Here is a 24,695-nt window from a genome sequence, read left to right as displayed (position 1 = left end):
AACTTTACTATCCCGAAAATGACAGGTTTTGCTCATCCAGTGCTATAGGACTTAAGATATGTTGTATTAATTCTGATGCAATGAATGAGGCCAGAGAGTCAAAGGTGTAACATGGTTTGAGTTTTGAGTGCAGAGACCTCTACCTGCTTAGTACCATGGTAATACTATTAAAAATCCTTTTAACCCTTTAAAGATACAGAAAAAGGAAAAACAGTTAAGGCATGTAAAAATGTAATATGAACTGTAAAATGTACAATATTAAGTAATGTAAATGAAATGTAAAATATTAAGTGAGGCTTGTATTTAAACAATATAGAATCATAGAATATCAGGGTTGGAAGGGACCTCAGGAGGTCAACTAGTCCAACCCCCTGCTCAAAGCAGGACCAATCCCCAACTAAATCATCCCAGCCAGGGCTTTGTCAAGCCTGACCTTAAAAACTTCTAGGGAAGGAGATTCCACCACCTCCCTAGGTAACGCATTCCAATGTTTCACCACCCTCATAGTGAAAAAGTTTTTCCTAATATCCAACCTAAATCTCCCCCACTGCAACTTGAGACCATTACTCCTTGTTCTGTCATCTGCTACCACTGAGAACAGTCTAGAGCCATCCTCTTTGGAACCCCCTTTCAGGTAGTTGAAAGCAGCTATCAAATCCCCCCTCATTCTTCTCTTCTGAAGACTAAACATCCCCAGTTCCCTCAGCCTCTCCTCATAAGTCATGCGTTCCAGTCCCCTAATCATTTTTGTTGCCCTCCACTGGACTCTTTCCAATTTTTCCACATCCTTCTTGTAGTGTGGGGCCCAAAACTGGACACAGTACTCCAGATGAGGCCTCACCAATGTCGAATAGAGGGGAACGATCACGTCCCTCGATCTGCTGGCAATGCCCCTACTTATACATCCCAAAATGCCATTGGCCTTCTTGGCAACAAGGGCACACTGTTGACTCATCTCCAACTTCTCGTCCACCGTAACCCCTAGGTCCTTTTCCGCAGAACTGCTGCCAAGCCATTTGGTCCCTAGTCTGTAGCGCTACATTGGATTCTTCCGTCCTAAGTGCAGGACTCTGCACTTGTCCTTGTTGAACCTCATCAGATTTCTTTTGGCCCAATCCTCCAATTTGTCTAGATCCCTCTGTATCCTATCCCTACCCTCCAGCGTATCTACCACTCCTCCCAGTTTAGTGTCATCTGCAAACTTGCTGAGGGTGCAATCCACACCATCCTCCAGATCATTTATGAAGATATTGAACAACAACGGCCCCAGGACCAACCCCTGGGGCACTCCACTTGATACCAGCTGCCAACTAGACATGGAGCCAGTAATATCCCTTACTCCCTTTAGCTGCAGAGAGTTTTTAGAAGGGAAAAAAACAGTCTGACCATCTCTTACATGGTACTGAAGGTGGTAATAACTACAGTATTCTTTCTGGGGAAAAGAGAAGTTAATTGCAATAGACTGCTGCTGTTGCTGAAGTTCAATTCAGTACCCTAAAAACCAAAACAAGACGAATACACACAAAAAGGGAGAGAAAAGAACAGCAAAGATAGAAAATTCTTTCTGTCTTTGGTGTTCACTCTTGCTTATAATCTCACTGCTGAACAAACATAGGTACAGCACAGGGACTTATTCTCTACTCTGAGGGCATGTCTATACTACGAAATTAGATCAACTTTATAGAAGTCGATCTTTAGCAACTAATTTTATACAGTTGATCATACATATCCCCACTAATTGCATTAGGTCGGCGGAGTGCATCCTCAATACCGTGGCTAGCATCGACTCATGGAGTGGTGCACTGTGGGTAGCTATCCCACAGTCCCCGCTGCCCATTGGAATTCTGGGTTAAGCTCCCAATGCCTGATGGGGCAAAAACATTGTCGTGGGTGGTACTGGGTACACGTCGTCAGTCTCCCCTTCTCCTTCCCTCCTTGAAAGCAAACTGTCATTTTGCACCTTTTTTCCTGGGTTATCCGTGCAGACGCCATAGCACAGCAAGCATGGAGCCCACTCAGCTGTACACTGCTTTTGTGAGCATTGCAAATACCTAGTGCATTATCCTGAAGAATGTGCAGAGCCTATCTAGGAGCCACCAGCACGAGGACAATTGTGAGGAGGACATGGACACAGACATTCCTTAAAGCACAGGAGGTGGCAATTGGGACATCATGGCGGCATTGGGGCATGTTGATACAGTGGAACGCTGATTCTGGGCCCGGCAAACAAGCACAGACTGGTGGGACCACATAGTGTTGCAGGTATGGGATGATTTCCAGTGGCTGCAAAACTTTTGCATGCATAAGGCCACTTTCATAGAACTTTGTGAGTTGCTTTCCCCCGCCCTGAAGTGCAGGAAGTGGAGTGCCCCAGGGGTCGGTCCTGGGGCCAGTTTTGTTCAATATCTTCATAAATGATCTGGAGGATGGTGTGGATTGCACTCTCAACAAATTTGCGGATGATACTAAACTGGGAGGAGTGGTAGATACTCTGGAGGGCAGGGATAGGATACAGAGGGACCTAGACAAATTGGAGGATTGGGCCAAAAGAAATCTGATGAGGTTCAATAAGGATAAGTGCAGGGTCCTGCACTTAGGACGGAAGAACCCAATGCACAGCTACAGACTAGGGACCGAATGGCTAGGCAGCAGTTCTGCGGAAAAGGACCTAGGGGTGACAGTGGACGAGAAGCTGGATATGAGCCAGCAGTGTGCCCTTGTTGCCAAGAAGGCCAATAGCATTTTGGGATGTATAAGTAGGGGCATAGCGAGCAGATCGAGGGACGTGATCGTCCCCCTCTATTCGACATTGGTGAGGCCTCATCTGGAGTACTGTGTCCAGTTTTGGGCCCCACACTACAAGAAGGATGTGGATAAATTGGAGAGAGTCCAGCGAAGGGCAACAAAAATTATTAGGGGTCTGGAACACATGAGTTATGAGGAGAGGCTGAGGGAATTGGGATTGTTTAGTCTGCAGAAGAGAAGAATGAGGGGGGATTTGATAGCTGCTTTCAACTACCTGAGAGGTGGTTCCAGAGAGGATGGTTCTAGACTATTCTCAGCGGTGGAAGAGGACAGGACAAGGAGTAATGGTCTCAAGTTGCAGTGGGGGAGGTTTAGGTTGGATATTAGAAAAACTTTTTCACTAGGAGGGTGGTGAAACACTGGAATGCATTGCCTAGGGACGTGGTGGAATCTTCTTCCTTAGAAGTTTTTAAGGTCAGGCTTGACAAAGCCCTGGCTGGGATGATTTAATTGGGTATGGGTCCTGCTTTTGAGCAGGGGATTGGACTAGATGACCTCCTGAGGTCCCTTCCAACCCTGATATTCTATGATTCTATGATTCTATGAATACCAAAATGAGACTTGCCCTCACAGTTGAGAAGTGAGTGGCGATAGCCCTGTGGAAGCTTGCAACACCTGACTGCTACAGGTCAGTTGGGAATCAATTCAGAGTGGGCAAATCTACTGTGGGGGCTGCTGTGATCCAAGTAGCCAGGGCAATCAATACCCTTCTGCTAAGAAGGGTAGTGACTCTGGGAAATGTGCAGGGCATAGTGGATGGCTTTGTTGCAATGGGGTTCCCTAACTGTGGCAGGGCGATAGATGGAACGCATATCCCTATCTTGGGACCGGACCACCTTGCCAAAGAGTACATAAACCACAAGGGGTACTTCTCAATGGTGTTGCAAGCACTGGTGGATCACAAGGGTTGTTTCACAGACATGAATGTGGGATGGTCGGGAAAGGTGCATGACACTCGCATCTTTCAGAACTCCGGGCTGTTCAGAAAGCTGCAAGAAGGGACTTTCTTCTCAGACCGGAAAATTACTGTTGGGGATGTTGAAATGCCTGTAGTTATCCTTGGGGACCCAGCCTATCCTTGCTCCCATGACTCATGAAGCCGTACACAGGCAGCCTGGATAGCAGTAAGGAGCAGGTCAACTATAGGCTGAGCAAGTGCAGAATGGTGGTAGAACGTGCCTTTGGATGTTTAAAAGCTCGCTGGCGCTGTTTGCTGAGTAAGTTAGACCTCAGCGCAACCAACATTCCCATTGTTATTGGTGCTTGCTGTGTGCTCCATAATATCTGTGAGAGTAAGGGGGAGATGTTTATGGAGGGGTGGGAGGTTGAGGCAGATCACCTGGCAGCCAATTTTGAACAGCCAGACACCAGGGCAATTAGAAGAGCACACTGAGGCACACTGTGCATCGGCGAGGCTTTGAAAAACAGTTTCATGACTGACCAGGCTACGGTGTGACAGTTGTGTGTGTTTGTCCTTGATGCAAAGACGCCCCCTTTGGTGAATGTACTTCCCCGTAAGCCAATCCCCCTCCCCCCCTTCGCCACACCTGGCACAGGAAATAAAGTCCCTATTGTTCTGAATCCATTCATTCTTTATTTATTAAAAAAAACTTGAGATCACTGGCAACGCTGACTACTAAAAGGAAGCCCAGGGGTACAAAGGGTTTGATAACGGGGTGGGGTGTGGGAGGAGGGAAGGACAAGGCCAGATTGCTTATTGTAGCCGCACTACAAATCAAAGCTGTTTGAATGATAGCCTTCTGTTGCATAGCCCATCCCCTGGAGTTGAGTGGCAGGGTGCCCGGAGCCCCCCTTCTTGGGCGTCTGGGTGAGGAGGATATGGAACTTGACGAGGAGGGCAGGCAGTTACACAATGGCTGCAGCGGGGGTCTGTAGTCTAGTTGCCTTCCTGCAGCTCCACCAGATACCTCATCATGTCCGTTTGCTCCCCCATTAGCCTCAGCATCTCCTCCTGCGTGTTATGATCACACTCACTGTATGCTTTCCTGGCCTCTCCCACTGAATGCCTCCATGGATTCAGCTGTGCCCTATCCGTGCGAGAGGACTACATGAGCTCTGAAAACATGTCATCGCAAGTGCGTTTTTTTCATCTTCTGATCTGCGATAACCTCAGGGACAGAGTTGATGGGAGGAGCATAGAAACATTTGCAGCTGCAGGGGGGAAAAAGGGAGAGTAGACTTTACAGAAGATACATTTCTGAGGACAAAAGGGAGACTCTTTTGCATAGAATCAAGCAATTCAAAGGACACAGCACATGTGTTTTAGGTACAAGGTTGCGTTTTGCCTTTTATATTGAGTGCCTTGTGGTATGGTGACTCATCACACATGGCTGGGTAACAGAATTTGGTTTCCAGGCAGCCATGGTAAGCAAAAGGGTACGAGAGGTTGGCTTCTTCCGCGTTCATAACATGTGGGAATGGTTTCAAACTGCAGCATTGTCCTTTCCCATAGCAACCAATGCCGGTTGTGTTTGCCATTTAAAAGGAGGGGCTGCAGTTCTGGGGTGGATGTGCAGCACACACACACACACACCCCAGCATGATTATTCTCTGGGATGGTCCCTTTTAGCGAAGCGCAAACAGCCCAGCATGCCCGGGGTCGAATGTGTCGGGGGTCACCAAACAGAGGGAATTAGTGTTCCCTTACAAAACTTCTCCTATTTCAACCAGGTGACCATGAATGATAACACTGTCCTGAGGCTGACACAGAAAGATAAAGACCGAATGTTGCATGAATGTTACCAAAACCCAGGACCATTCGCTACCATGCTTTGTGCTGCAATGATTCCAGATTGCTTGCTACTGGCTTGGCGTGGTAACGTGTCCTACCGTGGAGGACGAAATAAGGTAGTCCTCCCCAGAAACCTTCTGGAAAGGCTTTCAGAGTACCTCCAGGAGAGCTTCATGGAGATGTCCCTGGAGGATTTCCACTCCATCCCCAGACACATAAATAGACTTTTCCAGTAGCTGTACTGGCTGCGAAAGCATCCCAATTGTTCAGGGAAAATCAAACACAATTGCTTTTAACCCCTGTAGTCTCGTTACAAATGTGCACTCACCAGAGGTCCCTTCTGCACCATCAGGGTCCGGGAACCATAGGCCCTGGGAAGGTATTGGCTCCAGGGTGAGGAAAAGGTCCTGGCTGCTGGGGAGAATGGAATCCCTGCGCATTCTCCTCCTCCTCCTCCTTTTCCTCTTCCTCATCCACAAAATCCTCATCTGTGTTGCCTGAGACTGCTACCTTGCAGGTGTCCATGGAGAGTGTTGGGGTACTGGTAGGGTCCCCCCCTAGAATGGCATGCATCTGATCATAGAAGCAGCATTTCTGGAGCTCTGTCCTGGAGCAACCGTTTGCCGCCTTTGTCTTTTGGTAGGCTTGCCTGGGCTCCTTAATTTTCACATGGCACTGCTGTGTATCCCTGGGGTGTAACCTCTCTCCACCATGCCCTGTGCAATTCTGGCATATATATTAGTATTTCTTCTGCTGGATCGGAGTTCTGCCTGCACAGATTCTTCCCCACATACAGCCATCAGATCCAGTGTCTCCCGTTTGCTCCATGCTGGAGCTCTTTTGTGATTCTGGGACTGCATGGTCTCCTGTTCTGCTGAGCTCGCCACACTGACCAAATGGAAAATGAAATTCAAAAGTTCCCAGTGCTTTTCCTGTGTACCTGGCTAGTGCATCAGAGTTGAAAGTGCTGTTCAGAATGGTCACATTGCAGCACTCTGGGATAGCTCCCGAAGGCCAATACCATTGAATTGCACAGAGCTACACCTACACGACCCCAAATTCAAACTAGGAAGGTCAATTTTAGTGTGACTCCCCTTGCCATGGAAGAGTACAGAAGTCGATTTTCAGAGCCTTTTAGGTCGGCCGAATGGGGTTGGTTGTATAGACGCATTCATTATACAACTGACATACCGTTGCTAAATTTGACCTAACCTCGTAGTGTAGACCAGGCCTGAGACCTGGCAAACTTTTATCAGCATGGGGCTGTTTAGGGCATTGCTTTTAGCTGGCTCTCTAGTCACAGACTTCAACAGTGTTGCAAAATAGGCAATTTTAGCCAGCTAAGCTAGTCTCTTATTAAACAGAAAGTGAAAGGAGAGGGATAGTATAGAGAAGAAATAAGGTAGAGAAGGAAAAAAGCACACAAGAGGACAGGGTGACTGAAACCAAAGTTCTACTTTTCAGGTGGTTTTGGGTATTCAGCAGGAGGTGGTGATATTACCTGGGTCTGTCCCTCTCTGAGCTGGTCTGTTCCGATTGGTTAAGATATTGATAAAATGGGCTGGATTAAAGAATAATCAGCCAGGAAAAGGAGGCTTTTAAGACAGCTGGGTATTAAGTAAAATTATACAGGGAGGGATTCCCATAGTGCTCTCATATATGTCTATATCTATATCTATCTATCTATCTATCTATATATCTGTAGCAAAGCAACAGCATGCCTTACCAGTTGTGTTACAGAACAACATTTGAACTTCTAATTCTCCAGCTATCCAAGCATTTATAATCACACTCAGCATAGATATCTGAGTTAACGTCTCTGGGGACTGAAATCATTCTGTCTCACGCTCCGGTGGGCGTGCACATGCACGTGTGTGTGCACACATGCACATCTTGCCATGTGTTATTATTGACATATTCCACCAATTAGGTATGGAGTTTTGGGAATATTTTTTTATGTGTTTGTGTTAATAGTCCTTAACTTTTGCATGAATTTAATTAATACATCAACACAGCCTATAAGCACTATATAATACATGCTATAAGCATTTTAATGTGTTGCCGGTTGGTTTCTTTGGGCACAAAATAACTTAACACCAGCCTTAAATTAAATGGGCACATTTTCATTTTATAGATAATGCAGATTTGTCTTGAAAGATTTCAGGCACTGGTCTTTTTCTATTTATGCTCACCTTTTTAAAAATGTAAAATACATATAGTGGAATATTAAAGAAAGGCAGGGCAGATTTCCTGAGTAAATTTCTAACACACTTTGCAGATAAACCACATAAGCCTTTTATCTACAATCAGCAGCAGAACATGATCCTTTCCACTAAAGATTCAAAACCAGCTCTCACCAATATCTGTAGAATTTTTTTTAACCATGAATGCAAAATGTCATTTATCTCCTACAACCCGTCACTCTCACAACTCAGAATTAGGGTATTGTGTACACAAAACTGCATACAGTGTTTTTGTAATCAACAGTAACTACCAAATTCAGTGGGTATGCAATTTTCCCATAACAATTATGAAACAGATATTGGTCAGTCTAACTCCTTATATAACAGGGTATAAGGTACACAATCTGGCATATATGTTACTATTTACATCAGTTCCAGTTTGGCTCATCACTTAAAGAAACGATGTGAAGAAATTGTTTAATTGCTTTGCATTTTAATTTTCTAGCTTTCAAAGACCAATATAGTTACTCCTTGTATTTGCCAATTTTCTGGAACTAATTTGAGGAAGTCTTACTGACACGAGATATTTGGATTTATTGAATCAGGAGAGGAAATACAGTCTTGAGGTTAAGGTACTCATGTGAGCCTAAGGTGATTTGGGTTCAAATCCCAGCTCTGTCACATATTCTCTGTGTGATCTTGGTCAAGGTGCTTAATCTCTCTGTGCCTTAAAATAGGGGATGATAATAATACTTCTTTCCTCTAAATTTGGCTTGTCTATTTAGATTAAACTCTTAAGGGCAGGGACTATCTCTTCCTTTGTGTATGTACAGTAAGTAGCACCCAGGGACCCTGATCTTCATTGGAACCCCTACATACTATTGTAGTAATACATAATTATAATTAATTTTGACAAGAAAAGAAAAGTTTATAAGAGAAGTTTCAACCACCAGATACTGCATAGCTAAGACTCAAAATCTGCCCAGCAACCTGGATAAGAGAGAGAATCAGGGATTTCTAATCTTAAAGTACATATAAAATGATAAACCTGTTTTTCTTTTCCTATGACCAAGGTAGTAGATAACACAAACCATTATCTTCATGCAACAGATAATTTAGTAATGCCATTAACTCTTCAGTCTATTTCCTCATTACATGACTGACAAAACTTAATAGGAGTCCCACTTGCTAGATGTTCTTTAGTTCCTGGTCTTAATCCAAAGAAGGGGGGAGAGAGAGAGAGAGAGAGAGAGAGAGAGAGATGCTCATATTATATACCTCTTAGGAACATCTAGACCCCCTGAAAGAAGTCACAAGGCACCATTACCTATCTGTTCTTTCCCCTGGGCCCATCAGGCTGTTCTTCAGGATCAAACATGGGCAGTGGAAAAGTAGGATGGGGAGGAGGTGGTCCAGTGTAATGCACATTGTCTTTCCACCAGCCCAGTAGAGAGACCCTAAAAAATGCAGTACAGCCCAAGGAAGTATTTGGATTGCTGCAGCCAATGCTACTCTTATAGTAGAGATCCTTCTTTAAATGGGAGGTCCGCTTACTAGAGAAGCCTGTCAACACTAGAGATTTACTGCCAGGGAAGGGATGAGGGGTGTCACTGAGGACTCAGAGTTAGCACTGAGGTACATGGATGGCTCTGGATTCCTGTAGAACCTCTGGGGTTTGTAGCTTGTTGCTATGCGGAGTGGGGGTGCTCCATCTGCCATTTCCCACAGAATAGTTTGGAGGAAACTCTGTGAAAAGAATCTCCAAGAGATGTTCAACATCTTAGCCCTTTCTGCGGGTTTTCCCAGAAGAGGAGTTGTGTCCTACTATGTTTAACTCTTCAGTGTTCAGGTACAAGTTGGGCATTGCAAGCAAAGAGATTAGACCAGGATGTGCATGTAACAGGCTGATGACATCATGAGAAGTTTGGATGTACAAAAAATGTAGGAAGGGGCCCTTAGTTTTCTGCACATCTTTAATGCTATAGGAGGACATGGTTTACATACAGCTTAAATTTACAATAAAATGCAGAGATTGTAAAACCTAGTTCAAAGAGAAGGTAGACCAACAAGCATGAAAGACAAAAACTTAAAATGAGAATGGTCATAAAAAAACCTCACTGAGAACTGGTGCTGTTAAAACAATTGAAGAAAAATGGCAAGTCAAAGGCTAATTCGACAATAATGGTAACAGGAACAATCATGGTGATTTAAGGAAATTGTATTATACAATTGTATTGTACAATTAAGGAAATTGTACTTTAGGCATGATGTGAAATTACGTCTGAGGAACTATGCTTAAGTGAGTCATGTTGTATAAATATAGATGGACTATATGGGCCCAAAAAGTCAGAGGTATTAACAAGACAATGTCACTATCCAACGTTAAACAGTACTAAACAAGCTTCAGGGTTTGGTATACAGAGACCTCAGCCTGATTAGTACCGTGGCAAACGGACCAATAATTTTTTTTTTAAAGATACAGAAAAGAAGGAAAAACAGTTAAAGCATTTGCAATGCAAAATATTAAATAAGACTTTTATTGTAGCAAACCCACTGTTCCCTTTCCTTTTAGAGTAAGAGAGATTTTAGAACAGGGGTCGGCAACCTTCGGCACGTGGCCCATCAGAGTAATCTGATTGTGGGACGCAAGACATTTTGTTTATGTTGACTGTCCACAGGCACAGCCCCCAACAGCTCCCAGTGGCCGCAGTTCACCGTTCCCAGCCAATGGGAGCTGCGGGAAGCCGTGGGCTGCAGGGATGTCCTGGCTGCCGCTTCCCACAGCTCCCATTGGCCGGGAACAGCGAACCGCAGCCACTGGGAGCTGTGGAGGGCTGTGCTTGTGGATGGTCAACATAAACAAAGTGTCTTGCGTCCCACAATCAGATTACTCTGATGGGCCACGTGCCAAAGGTTGCCGACTCCTGTTTTAGAAGGGGAAAAAATCCCTTGTTTGACAGCCTTTTAGATGGCATTACCGATAACTGTCCTTTGGGGGGGAAAGAGAAGTTAGTTGAGATGTTAAAGTTATTGTTAAAGTCTGATCCTGTTTCTTAGAGTCAAAACTAGATAAGCACACGAGGGAAGAGAAAAGAACAGCAAAGAGAGAAAATGTGCTTCCACCTCAGTGTTGCCTCTCACTTTCAACATTGCTGCTGGAAAAACAGGGGCACAGCACACAGTCTTATCAGCCACTTCGATACCTGGCAAACTCTAGCATCAGAATATTTAGGCCATTGCTTTTAGTTGTCTGTTTCTAGTCACTGGCTTGCCTGGAGGAAAAACTTTAGCCCTGTAATCATATTTATCCATGTGTGTTGCCTCCTTTAAAAATAAGCAAAATCATTATGTTCTTTTGGCATTGCTTTTGCATTGATGAGCCATTTACAACACCCAAAGGAGGGTAAAAGTTTGCAGGCATTTTTAGTCTATAACAGACCCTGTCCACCTGTTGCACCACCACCATTTGTGAAGATAACGTAGCCATGGGGCAACTTAGCCCATCCTTTGAATTTAACCTTACATGAACAAAAACAACAGCAAAAATCACTTATATCAAAAACAAAACAGGAAAGAACTTTTTTAAAAAAGAAAAAAACATTTAAAAAAACCAACACAATCACAAAAGTTTGGTGCTGCAACAGCCCCTCGGTTCTGGTGCTTTGAAATTCAATTCACAGTAAATGCAGCAGCAGCCAAAATAAGCTGGCATTCTGTAAAAAAGAGTAATTACCCATGATGTTATTTTATTAAAAGTTTGTTTTATCAACTTAACCATCAACAACTCAAAGCCTTTACATTAACCCTTTAAAGTTTTTACTATTTACAGCTGTAAACCCAAAAATAAACAAAGGAAAAAAGAGAAAAAAAATAATAGATTTTTTAAAATTGTCAATTGCTATAAAATAATTGCTCACCCTTTCTTTTTTTAATAGAAGATTAACAGTTTGCTTTGTGGTTTTCCAAACAAGCCCAATGGACTTTAAAAACAATCTTTGTTTTATCAACTTTGAAAACAATTGCTTGTTGGCCAATATGCCAGTTTCTGAGTATGTATTAACCCTTTAGGCCTACCAACAAAGGCCAAAAATGTTGTATTAATTGAGATGGAAAATATGGACCCAAAAAGTCAGAGCTGTTAACAAGATCCTGTCACTGTCCAACATTAAACAATTTCCTGGCACCTCCTATTAAATTTGGCCCTTTGATATATAATATTCTGTCTGCTTATGAAATGGGCATCAAAAGCCTCTTTCACTTTGGAATAGTCTCTCTTTTCCTCATCAGTGAGGAATAGGGCACACAGGATGTCATCATCAGAATCACCCATGGCAAATATCAGGGCAGTTACCCTGGTATTCTTGTGTTTTTGCTGTGAAACCAGAAGTCAGCAGGAATCGCTCAAGTTTCTGGATCCAAGAAAGCCAGTTGTCTGAGTTGCCAAAAAATCAAACTTCTCTAATGGAACCATTTGCACTATGGGCTCTATTGCTGTGCTGAGACAGGGCTGTGCCTCCTAACCTGCCGCAGCTTTTACAGGGGTCCTCCCTGATTTGCCAGTTTCCCCACTCACTCATCATCTGGCTATCCGGGGAGGGGGGGTCTCTTTTCTTTTCTTTATTCCTTTAGAGAAAGGGATTCACTCACTTCTGACACACTGCAGTGTCAGGACATAAACACAAAGAACCATGCTTTAAGCAGCAAATAGAGAACTCCCTAACCAGGAAGTTGCTACATTTATTAAGCTCCCAGCTGCAATACATTGTGGTTCTCTCAACTGTGGAGCACCAGGACCTCTATAAACCCTTCACACTGTCATAACTGCTATTGTTGTTAAAGGCCGATCTTATTTCCTAAGAAGACAGAAGAAGAAATCAATCGAGGGAAGACAAAAGAACAGAAAAGATGGAAAATGCAGCTTCTGTTTCTGGTGTTGACTTTCACTTGCAATCTTGCTGCTGAAAAGACACAAGCACAGCACACAGTCTTATCAGCCACTCTAAGACCTGGCAAATTTGTACCAGTACTGCGCTGTTTTAAGACGTTGCATTTATCTGCCTCTTTCTGAGAACAGGCCTACAGCAGAGTTGCAAAATATACAGTCTTGGCCAGCTAAGCCAGATTCCTATTAGACAGAATTAAAAAGGGAGAGAGAAAGGAAATAAAGTGAGGAATGAAAAGGACACATGGAGTGGAGGAGAGAAAGTGTCACATTTTGGAAGGTAGTTGGGATTCAGCTGGAGATGGTGGCGGTGGTGATGTCACTTGGGTCCCTGTCTCTGGTGCAGTCTGGTCAGGACATATGTCAGGATCAGGATGAAAAAGGCCTGGAGTCCCGGGAGACAGTAGGGGTGGCAGCCATGATGATAAACTCTCTGCAGCGGTTGTTGGCAGACAACTGCTTTTTCAGCTAATTTTTCCCCAAAAGTCTTCTCTTTTTAAGAACCCACAAAAAGAGTGATGGGCAGAATAGCCTATCCCCTTGTTATTTTGTCCAAAATTAGACCTAATTTCCAATGCACCAATATTGGTTCATTGATTTCTGCTTCCACACTGCTCATTAGCCATGCCTGATCTTAACACAGTCCTTGAGTTGTATCAGTAAACCTTTTTGTTTGGACTAATGCAGACTCTTTTTTGAATCTTTTCCCAAGTAATATTTATTGTTATAGGTTACTGTGACACTTTATTAACTTTCACTCACTTCCTACAGTTGAACTCACAGTTAGAATAAATGTGAAGGCCCAATTGTCACAATAGGCACCACAAATGACCATTAAAATAACCTCCAAATTGTTTCAGTTATTTTCTAATTAAAATAAACCACTAATTGAGCTATATGAAATTACATCCTCTTAACACTCAGTTAACAGCTTAATTCAATAGTCATAAATTCAGCACCATCTTTGTATCAGATAATTAATGGTAATTATAAACTCTATAATAAGCTCCATATTAAGCTTGACTTAAAATATTTCCCATTAATTTTAAAGTGACAAAGGATTATTCATGTAGTTGGACACTCCACTAGACAAGAGATGAACATAAGCTTAATTGAAAGTCTCATCTGCAAAGATGTTGACCACATATTCTTAAAATGTTTTCCGCATTCCAGCAACACATGTGATCTCATGGTTCTGAAGAGAATCCTGATATTATATTTGCATACCCAAGCCAGCTCTGCAAGCTGTGGGAGGAAGGGCTTGGAAATTATTTGAATATTGTGTGGAATATTAACAAGAGACCAGATTCTAACAGTTTGTGTAAACTGGCATAGTTCAGGTGAAGTCCATGAAGCCACACAGGTATAAATGTGCTGCGTATTGGGCCCCAATATTTAAATATTCCATCAATCATGGAAGACAAAACTCACAATAAACTTAGTGTGTGTGGCTTATGAGGTGGGGAAGATAAAGTGTTAAACTATTTGGCTGTGACATCCTTGAAAAGTTAATGGATAGATGCAGCAGCTTAGACGACATCTATGCTGCAGCAGCTTAGACGACATCTATGCTGCAGCTGGGAACATGCTTCCCAGCTCAAGTACACAGACATACAGTAGCTCTGCTCAAGCTAGTTTGCAAAACATAGCAATATAGCTGAAAGAAGTATGAGGTGTAGACTGAGATCCAGAAAAACTTTCCAGACTCACATCCATTTGTCTTACTATGCAGCGATTAATGAATGCCAAAATCTACTTCTCAATTATCAAATGAAAGTTTAATAACTAATTTTAAACTTTAAATGCAAGCCTGATTGACTGTCTTCTGTCTCCTCCTAGCCCCACCCCTCTCCTCATAATGAGTTGTGGAGCTATATTAAAAATCTAAACATTCACAAAAATCAGGGGAGGTTTGAAAGTTGGGAGGTTTGCTCTGCTGGGTAGATAGGCACCAGTAGATAGGCACCAGTGCCAAGGAGTGATAAATGTTATTAAAGAGAAGAACTACATTTCCTCCCTTCTGGTGTTGACTGAACTACCAAGCCAAAAATGAATTTAGAAATGTGGGGAGATGTTTTCCTGGAATTAATCTGAAATGAGAATTGACAATGTTAATGAAGAGAACTAATAACCAAAGACTGAATTGTTCTTTTTAATACAACTAGTAAATAGACTACTATACTATAGGTAAACAAACAGCATCCAGTTCACTGAGGACGACTTTGTGCCCAGACTTGTATGTGTATGTCAGATAGGGAGAAGGCTCAAGAAGCCTTTCATTCTTTTCATGACCCTGCTCGGGGTCTTGGTACAACTCTATTGGTGTTTGTCCACAAAACTAAATCTCATGGTGTTCACACATGATTGCAAAGAGTCCATCAGCAGACATAATGTTGGTCATAACTGACCACTCAACATAGACCAAGGCAAATTCTGGTCACTATTGTGTCAGCTCCGTGGGCCACGACAGCAGTGGGAAGCAGAGTGATGTCTCCATCTCGTCTCTGCCTCCTGTTGGAGTGATTTGTCCCCCTGAAGACTGAGAGTGCAATCTCTCTTCTGCCCGTTTAACAAACTGAAAATTGTGAATGGTCCCTTTAAAGTCAGCTTTAAGAAAGGGTAAGCAATTTGTTCTTGGGGGGTGAGGCAGGGAAGGGTTTCTACCTCCCACATGCCCAACAATAGCCAGAATAAGGGCCTGATCTAAAGCCCATTGGAGTCAGTGGCAAGGCATTTTATGAATATTATAAATATTCACCCTAGTATAGAATATCATGGGAAGCGGGAATCCTAACTGCATTAAATGACACTTTAGTTATTTTAGATAAGATATTTGGGTTGAAATCCTGGCTACTTTAAATTCATTGACAAAGTTCCCATTGACTACAAGGTAGCCCAAATTTCACGGTAGGTGTTTGATTTGAATTGACAGTAGATAAAGGACTCAGGCCCTATATCTTAAAGGCCTTTTGCCTAGTTTAACATTACAGATATTCCAATATTTACTTATCTCAGAGTCTTTTTTCTCCCCTTTTTTACCAGCATTAGCATTTCTGTTAAACACTAGTGAAAAACAGGTCTACAAAAACATGACAAAATGCTCTTGAGCACTTGAACATATTGACACTTTACTGCTGCCCAGATAATACAACCACTAACAAAGTAGAGCTAGTCAAAAACAGGACAATTTTGCAAAAAGTCAAAATTGTATGTTTTCATTTTGTAAAGTTCAAAATAAACCCGTTTTCCATTTTTCACAAATTTTCCTATAATATATTAAACCAAATTTTAAATGAATATTTTATCATGATTTATGAAATCCTTTGGGATTTTTAAATTGAAAACCAAGCTTAAAGTAATAAAACCTTATTCTGATAAACAAAATTGTTCATTATATTCAAAAAAATTAGTAAAAATGTTGGTAAGGAAAAATTTCACAAAAATAGAAGATGTTGATAATTTTGACAATTTTTCATGAACATAAGGACTACCATACTGGGTCAGACCAAAGGTCCATCTAGCCCAGTATCTCGTCTTCTGATAGTGACCAATGCCAGGTGCCTGAGAGGGAATGAAAAGAACAGGTAATCATCATGTGATCCATCCCCCGTTGCCCATTCCCAGCTTCTGGCAAACAGAGGCTAGGCACACCATCCCTGCCCATCCTGGCTAACAGCCATTGATGGACCAATACTCCATGAACTTACCTAATTCTTTTTTGAACCCTGTTATAGTCTTGGCCTTAACAACATCCTCTGGCAAGGAGTTCCACAGGTTGACTGTGTGTTGTGTGAAGAAATACTTTCTTTTGTTTGTTTTAAACGTGCTGCCTATTAATTTCATTTGATGACCCCTAGTTCTTTTGTTATGAGGAGTAAATAGCATTTCCTTATTTACTTTATTCATACCAATCATGATTTTATAGACTTCTACCATATTTCCCCCTTAGTCGTCTCTTTTCCAAGCTGAAAAGTCCCAATCTTATTAATCTCTCCTCATATGGAAACTGTCCCATAGCCATTATAATTTTTGTTGCCTGTTTCTGAACCTTTTCCAATTCCAATATATCTTTTTTGAGATGAGGTGACCAGATCCAAATGCAGTTTTCAAGGGGTGAGCATATCATGGATTTATATAGAGGCAATATGATATTTATTTTCTGTCTTATTTTCTATCCCAGAAGTGGGCAAACTATTTGGCCTGAGGGCCACATCGGGTTTCCGAAATTGTATGGAGGGCCAGTTAGGGGAGGCTGTACCTCCCCAAACAGCCAGGCGTGGCCCGCCCCCCACCCCCTATCTGACCCCCTGCTTCTTGCCCTCTGACAGCCCACCCAGGACTCCTGCCCCATCCACCCTTCCCTGTCCCCTGACTGCCCCCAAACCTCCTGCTCCTGACTGCTCCCCGCTGCCCCATCCAACCCCTCCTCTCATTGCTGACTGACCCCTGGAACCCCTGCCCCATCCAACACCCCTTCTCCCTGACCGCCCCCAGAACCCCTGCCCCTGACTGCCCCCTGCCTCCCCGTCCAACCCCCCCTCTCCTTCCTGACTATCCCTCCGGGACCCCTGCCCCCATTCAACCTCCGTTTCCCGCCCTCTGACCGCCCGAACTCCTATCCACCCCCCAACCCCCGGACCACCACCCCGAACCCCCCCTGCCCTCTATCCAACCCCCCCCCCATTCCCTGCCCCCTCACTGCGCCGCCCAGAGCACCAGGACAGGAAGACATACTGCCCGGCTGGAGCCAGCCACGCCACCGCACAGCACAGAGCACCAGGTCAGGCCACGACTCTGCCGCTGCGCTGCCCAGCAAATGCTCGCAGCCCCGCCACCCAGATAATTACACCAGTGACGCAGTGAGCTGAGGCTGTAGGGGAGGTGGGGACAGCAAGGGTGGGACCAGGGGCGAGCCTCCCAGACCAGGAGCTCAGGGGCAGGGCAGGAGGGTCCCACGGGCCAGATGTGGCCCGTAGTTTGCCCACCTCTGATCTATCCCTTTCTTCATTATTATCTATCCCTTTCCCGACATTGTTAGCTTTTTTGACTGCCACTGCACAGTGAAAAGAAAAGGAGTACTTGTGGCACCTTAGAGACTAACCAATTTATTTGAGCATGAGCTTTCGTGAGCTACAGCTCATCCGATGAAGTGAGCTGTAGCTCACGAAAGCTCATGCTCAAATAAATTGGTTAGTCTCTAAGGTGCCACAAGTACTCCTTTTCTTTTTGCGAATACAGACTAACACGGCTGTTACTCTGAAAACTGCACAGTGAGTAGATCTTTTCAGAGAACTAGCCACAATGACTCCTCAAGATCACTTTCTTGAGTGGTAACAGCTAATTTAGACCCCATCATTTTATATGTATAGTTGGGATTGTTTTCCAATGTGCATTACTTTGCACTTATCAACACTGAATTTCATCTGCCATTTTGTTGCTCAGTCACCCAGTTTTGTGAGATCCCTGTGTAGCTCTTTGCAGTCTGCTTTGGACTTAACTATCTTGAGTTGTTTTGTATCATCTGCAAATTTTGCCACCTCACTGGTTTATCCCTTTTTCCAGATTATTTATGAATATTTTGAATAGTACTTGTCCCAGTGCAGACCCCTGGGGGACACCACTATTTACTTCTCTCCATTCTCTCCATTTATTCCTACCCTTTGTTCCCTATCTTTTTAACCAGTTACCGATCCATGAAAGAATCTTCTTTCTAATTTCGTGACAGTTTACTTTGCTTAAGAGCCTTTGGTGAGGGACCTTGTCAAAGGCTTTCTGAAAATCTAAGCACACTATATCCACTGGATCCCTCTGTCCACATGCTTGTTGATCCCCTCAAAGAATTTTAGTAAATTGGTGAGGCATGATTTCTCTTTACAAAAACCATGTTGACTCTTCCCCAACAAATTATGTTCATCTTTGCGTCTGACAATTTTCTTCTTTACTATAGTTTCAACCAATTTGTCGGTACTGAAGTCAGGCTTACTAGCCTGTAATTGCCACAATCACCTCTGGGGTCCTTTTCAAAAATTGGCATCACATTAGCTATCCTCCAGTCATTTGGTACAGAAGCTGATTTAAATTATATGAAACTAACTGTAGTTTGTAACCTTCTTTGAAAAAAAAAGGCCATTTTTTTACTAAAAAGAAATAGTGGAATTTTTTTTGACCAACTCTACAGTAGGAGATTGATACCTTAGCTTCACCCACTGGCATTTAATAGCATTTTTTGTGTCTTACTTGCTATAAATAGGACAAACTCTGAGCAGAGGTTTCAGATCAAATGTTTGGTTTGGATTTTTTGTTTCTCTCCTCCCACAATGCATCTTAGTGCTAAGGACAAATTAGAGATCTAGCCCAACTAGCATATGTATTTATAACACACATTACAGGAGAGAGGAGTGACCCTCCCACTACTGCAGTGAAGCTCTCCACAATCATAAACTAATAGTTTGCAACACCTGGTGTATGGACATATCAGTGCCAAGAATGGGCATGCCTGGAGTACAAGGCACTTTAGCTATTCTTTACCAGTGAGAGCACCAAAAGATAGCTGATACAAGACAGTCCTAGGACTGTTCTAAGTTGTACCAGAACCCAGCCAGAAATAAGGAGCGTCAAAAGGTAGCATAAAGCCATCTTTGTAGTCCACTGTGGTCCTGCATTCAGTTCAGAATGAGAGGAAGAGAACATTTGGCCCAACATGTCAATTTCTGTAGCTAGAAATTCACCCTACATTGCAAAGACTAAAACCACATGGCATCATAAAGATTTTGTGATGGAAGAATTCTCAGTAGGTTGACTGAAAACAAGGTTTCCTCTTGTGCTTAACTTTGGAAGCAAGTTTTAATGGGTGCATGATTCTCCACATATTTGGAAAAAACATTCTAAAAAACTTTTAGATATACATTTTACCCATTTTATTTAGAAGTCCAGGTAATCCGTTTGTCCTGGTTTCCACTGAAGGTATTGATGTCAAAGGAATAAATGGGATCCTTCTCTCATTTACTATGTATTAATACTAATACATTTTTCAACAGTAATCCTTTGAGCAAATGAAACATTGATAGTCTGTGACACTTTTGGGATACATTAATTGCAAACAGTATAAGAAAAGGGGATTAGCAAAATGCAGACTGGAAACAGAAAATGAGATTAAAAGTGGCATTTTGGCTGCAGTCCTTCAGCCTATATAAAAAATAGAAGACGACTAATCAAGGAGAAACTGGAAAGCCAATAAATGAAAAATGATGAGGGCCAAAGGTAAGCTTGGAAGGCGGATTTGTGAAAAATGGAAGTGAATAGAAGTTTGCTATGGAGGAAAAACTGGAATTTAAGTTAAAATATAATTACAGTAATTTATCACTGAGTAGCCTTATTCGTGAGAGCAGAAGAGATCACAACAGATCACTATGTCACAGATCCTGTAAACATTTAAGCACATGAGTAATCCCATTGACTTCAATGGAACTAATCACATGAGTAAATTAGTCACGTGCTTAAGAGTCTGCAAGGTCAAACCCAAAGAAACCATTTGCTAATGGGATACTGTCATAAATATAAAAGGAAGGGTAAACCCCTTTAAAATCCCTCCTGGCCAGAGGAAAAATCCTCTCACCTGTAAAGGGTTAAGAAGCTAAAGGTAACCTCGCTGGCACCTGACCAAAATGACCAATGAGGAGACAAGATACTTTCAAAAGCTGGGAGGAGGGAGAGAAACAAAGGGTCTGTGTCTCTCTGTCGGTATGCTGCTTTGCCGGGGACAGAACAGGAATGGAGTCTTGGAACTTTTAGTAAGTAATCTAGCTAGGTATGCATTAGATTATGATTTCTTTAAATGGCTGAGAAAAGAATTGTGCTGAATAGAATGACTATTTCTGTCTGTGTGTCTTTTTTGTAACTTAAGGTTTTGCCTAGAGGGATTCTCTATGTTTTGAATCTAATTACCCTGTAAGGTACCTACCATCCTGATTTTACAGGGATGATTCCTTTACTCCTATTTACTTCTATTTCTATTAAAAGTCTTCTTGTAAGAAAACTGAATGCTTTTTCATTGTTCTCAGATCCAAGGGTTTGGGTCTGTGGTCACCTATGCAAATGGGTGAGGATTTTTACCAAACCTTTCCCAGGAAGTGGGGTGCAAGGGTTGGGAGGATTTGGGGGGGAAAGACGTGTCCAAACTACGTTTCCCAGTAAACCCAGTTAGAGTTTGGTGGTGGCAGTGGTTATTCCAAGGACAAAGGATAAAATTAATTTGTACCTTGGGGAAGTTTTAACCTAAGCTGGTAAAAGTAAGCTTAGGAGGTTTTCATGCAGGTCCCCACATCTGTACCCTAGAGCTCAGAGTGGGGGAGGAACCTTGACAGATACCAACATCAAGCATCAGGGAAATAAGGAGAAGAATGACAAAAGGAGTGTCTCAATTATAGTTAAGCACTAGAGCAGGTGCCCTATAACAAGGATCCACTATGCTGACCCAGGCTCTGAGACTTGCTACCATGGTGTGTGGGGGGTGTTTTTGTTGTTGTTGTCAACTGACTCAGGCTCATGGAGTTAGTGCTATGGGGCTAAGAATTTCAGTGTTCAGGTTCCGACAAAGGTTGAAGCCCCCTCTCTGAGACCTCCCTCCTCACCAAGTTTCAGAGCCTGGGCTCCACCTTGAGTGGGAGCATCTATGCTGTTATTTTTAGCACCACAGCACAAGCCCCACAACCCTGAGTCAGTTCACCTGGGTTCTAAGAGTCACTGACAGGAATGTAGGGAATGTGGCAGTGTAGATGTACCCTTTATAACAGCCCTTAACATATTTGAAGACTATTATCAAGACTCCTCCTCAATCTTCTCAAGACTAACCCTGCCCAGGTCTTTTTAAACTTTCCTCATTGGTCACGTTTTCTAAACCTTTTTTCCATTTTGTTTCTTTCCAGTTTACCCACATCTTTCCTAAAGTGTGGTGCCCAGAATTGAAGCTTCACAAGTGCCAAACAGAGTGTGACAATTACAGTTTTCAAGCACATAAAAGGTTGTGACAAGGAGGAGGGAGAAAAATTCTTCTTAGCCTCTAAGGATAAGACAAGAAGCAATGGACTTAAATTTCAGCAAGGGCAGTTTAGGTTGGACATTAGGAAAAAATTCCTAACTGTCAGAGTGGTTAAGCACTGGAACAAATTACCTAGGGAGGTTGTGGAATCTTCATCACCAGGGATTTTTAAGAGCAGGTTGGACAAACACTTGTCAGGAACAGTCTAGATAATTAGTCCTGCCTTGAGTGTAGGGGGCTGGACAAGATGACCTCTCGAGGTCCCTTCCAGTTCTATGATTCTCTGATTACCCTCTGTTTTTTACATATGACACTCCTGTTTATACACCCCAGAACAGTATTAGCATTTTTCATAACTGCATCACATCACTGACTTGTATTCAATTTGTGATCTACTATAACATCCAGATCCTTTTCAGCAGTACTATCATTTAGCCAGTTATGCCCCTTTTTGTAACTGTGCATTTGATTTTTTTTCCTTACTAAAGGAAATACTTTGCGCTTGTCTTTATTGAATTTCATCTTGTTGATTTCAGACTAATTCTAAATTTGTCAAGGTCATTTTCAATTCTACGACTGTCCTCTGAAGGTGTTCACAAACCCTCCTTGCTTGGGGTCATCCACACACTGTATAAGCATGCTATTCTTTCCATTGTCCATGTTATTAATTAAAATATTTATTAGCTGATGATGATGAAATAACAGTTGACAAAATATTGGACCCAGGACTGACCTTGGCGGATCTCACTAGACACACCCTTCTAGTTTGAGAGCAAACTATTGATAACTACTCTTTGAGTACGGTCTTTCAACCAGCTTTGCATCCATTTTATATTAATTTCATCTAGAGCACATTTTCCTAGTTTGCTTATGAGCATGTCATGTGGGACTGTGTCAGAAACCTTACTGAAAATCATGATATATCACATCTACTGTTTCTCCTCAATCCAGTAATCCTGTCAAAGGAAGAAATTAATTTGATTTTGCTTGACTTGTTCTTGAAAAATCCATGCTGGCTATTCCTTATAACTCTATTATTCTCTAGGTGCTTACAAATTGATAGCTTAATAATTTGTTCTAGTATCTTTCTAGGTCCGGAAGTTACACTAACTGGTCTATGATTTCCCAGGTCATCTTTGTTCCCTTTTTAAAGGAAGGTACTATGTCTGCTCTTCTCCAGCCTTTTGGGAATCTCACCTGTCCTCCATGTGTTCTCAAAGATAACTGCTAAAGGTTCCTAGATAGCTTCAGCTATGTCCAGAGAGTGACGATACTTGGGTGGGTCCTAACGTATTACCACCAGAATGCCAGAACTGAGATCTCTCAAAATGCTTACCCTAATCCCAACAAGTTACGCCCTGGAAGACTTGAGGAGGATAGTCGCCCTTGAGGAGACTATCAACCAGCGAGTCTACCACTGCTGCTGCTGCTGGAATTGCCCTGCTACCACCATCTCATTAACTTTCCCCAAAAGTGAAAATTAGACATTATGTGAGGTAATTGGAAAGGTAGCCATTCTCAGGTGATAATTCCCTGATAAAAGACCAGACCATAATGAGTTTAAGTGTCACCAGCAAATTGTCATTCCTAGTGAAGTCATTAAAAACCCATTAAAACAGCCCCAGGCACTTCCTTCTGCCATTTACCTGTCTGGAGCAGCATGGATCCATATCACCAGTGCTTGAAGGACCCTCTCCCATTGCAAACAAACTCTAGAAGGAAATATCAGGGATGCTGGTGTGTTTGTCCGTGTTTATAACATAGGGATTGCATCATCCAAACCATAATTATGAATTTCATATTTGTAATCCAGATTATATTCTGTAATAACTTCCTAACAAAGTCAAAGATTGTATTTTAAGATTTCTAGAAGATGCCGTTTCTTGTGTTGTTTCCTCTATTCTCTGCTTAATTTACCAATCCCTTTGCCAACTCAGTATTCACCTACAAGGTCTGTTTATTTCACTAGTTTGGCTGCTTTTAAACTGGCAGCAGAGTGATTAACCCTCCACTTCCAGTGTAATTAAACCTATTTGTTCCCAGGCTCCCTAGGAAGGGGTGGAGAGGAATAAGACTTTGTGGAAAACTGAGCATGTAAACACATAGATGGATATGATCAGCAGTGTGCCCTTTTTGCCAAGAAGGCTAATGGCATATTGGGCTGCATTAGTAGAAGCATTGCCAGCAGATCAAGAGAAGTGATTATTCCCCTCTAGTCGGCACTTGTGAGGCCACATCTGGAGTATTGTGTCCCATTTTGGGGGCCCCTCCCATTATAGAGAGGATGTGGACAAACTGGAAAGAGTCCAGAGGAGAGCAACGAAAATCATTAGGGGGCTGAGGCACATGACTTATGAGGAGAGGCTGAGGGAACTGGTCTTATTTAATCTGCAGAAAAGAAGAGTGAGGGGGGATTTGATAGCAGCCTTCAACTACCTGAAGGAGGGTTCCAAAGAGGATGGAGCTAGGCTGTTCTCAGTGGTGGCAGCAGGTCTGGCCTTACCATGAGGCGAACTGAGGCAGCCACCTCAGGTGCCAGACTGAGACGGGGGCCCTAGGACCCATAGTGTAGAAAATTGTGTCTGCTGCTGGTGCATATGTGTTCCCTCTACTCTAGATGCACAGAGATGGTGGAGTGCTGTACTGGAGGAACGAGGGCACAAGAGACACAACAGGCAGGCAGGAAAAAAGGTGAGAGGAAATAACAGAAAGCAGCAGCAGCAGGGAGAGAGAAGAGGAAGAGCTTCTTATCCAGGGCGTAACTTGTTGGGATTAGGGTAAGCATTTTGAGAGCCCCCCAGGAGCCTGGACTCATTAACAGCTTCTCAGAGAGCTTCCTGTTTCCTGCTGCTTCCCTGAACCCACTTGAGGAGAACTGGCGGTCAACTGAAGTAGTAGGAGCCAGTTAGGCCCTTAAGACACTGATATCTTCCCTCACTCAGGCCCTGCTACCAGCCTGCTTATTTGTCCCCTTCA

The sequence above is a fragment of the Eretmochelys imbricata genome, chromosome 4 (assembly GCF_965152235.1).
Source record: "Eretmochelys imbricata isolate rEreImb1 chromosome 4, rEreImb1.hap1, whole genome shotgun sequence".
NCBI classification, from domain to species: Eukaryota; Metazoa; Chordata; order Testudines; family Cheloniidae; genus Eretmochelys; species Eretmochelys imbricata.
Note: the sequence above shows the minus strand (reverse complement) of the source record.